A 1130-nucleotide genomic window follows, 5' to 3' on the forward strand; every position below is an offset into this window, starting at 1 on the left:
TAAAGACAATAAAGAAGCACTTGCTGGGAGGCAACCCAGTCATTAGCAGGTTATATGTTTTGTTTCTACAAGGGCAATTATAAAAAATGAAGGAATTCACAGAGTCACAGAAGGATTCAGTGCAAAAAGCAGAGAAAAAGAGCTTGCTGGTGAAAAAATGCCAGTAAGGGGTACTTTGGGCGTTAAACGCCAGAGTGGGCACCATTTTGGGCGTTTAACGCCAGTAAAGGTGCCATTTTTGGCGTTAAACGCCAGAATGGGCACCATTCTGGGCGTTTAACGCCAGGCGTGCAGCATCCTGGGCGTTTAGCAAAATGCCCAGTGACAAAGGGAATTCTGGCGTTTAACGCCAGCCAGAGTACCTGGCTGGGCGTTAAACGCCTACAATGGCCAACAAATGGGCGTTAAACGCCCAAAATGGATACCATTCTTGGCGTTTAACGCCAGAAAGGTGGGGGACGGAGATTTTGCTTTCTGATTAAAATTTTTTCAAACTTTCCTTTTTTGATCCATACTTTTCTACATAAACACATTTCAAACTTTCATCATTCACCTTCAATTTTTCAAAAATTAAAATCAATCTTCAAATCTCTCTCAAATCCCTCCCAAATCTTCTTCAAAAACTCAACTTTTTCTCAAATTCTCTCCATATCTTCTCAAATCTCCTTCAAAATTTTCGAAATCTCTCCCCCCTCCCTTATAAATACACGTTCGGCCACACCTTTCTCCCCACTATTCGAATTTACTCTCCTCCTCTCTCCCCTCTCTCCTTTCTTTTGGTTGAGGACAAGCAAACCTCTAAGTTTGGTGTGCTTTTCCGTGATCACTAAGCCAAGATTCATCAAGATCATGGCTCCTAAGGAAAAACAAACCAATTTAAGAGGCAAGAAAGAGAATAATCCAAAGAGTCTTTGGAATCAAGAGAAGTTCTTAACCAAAGAACATGAAGACCATTATCACAAAATAATGGGTCTGAGGTCAGTGATCCCGGAAGTCAAATTCAATCTAAAAGAAGATGAATATCCGGGGATCCAAGAGCAAATTCGAAACAGAGGATGGGAAGTTCTAACCAATCCTGAGATAAAGGTTGGAAGAAATATGGTTCAGGAATTCTACTCAAATCTGTGGCT

This window comes from Arachis duranensis, chromosome 10, assembly GCF_000817695.3.
Source record: "Arachis duranensis cultivar V14167 chromosome 10, aradu.V14167.gnm2.J7QH, whole genome shotgun sequence".
NCBI lineage: Eukaryota > Viridiplantae > Streptophyta > Magnoliopsida > Fabales > Fabaceae > Arachis > Arachis duranensis.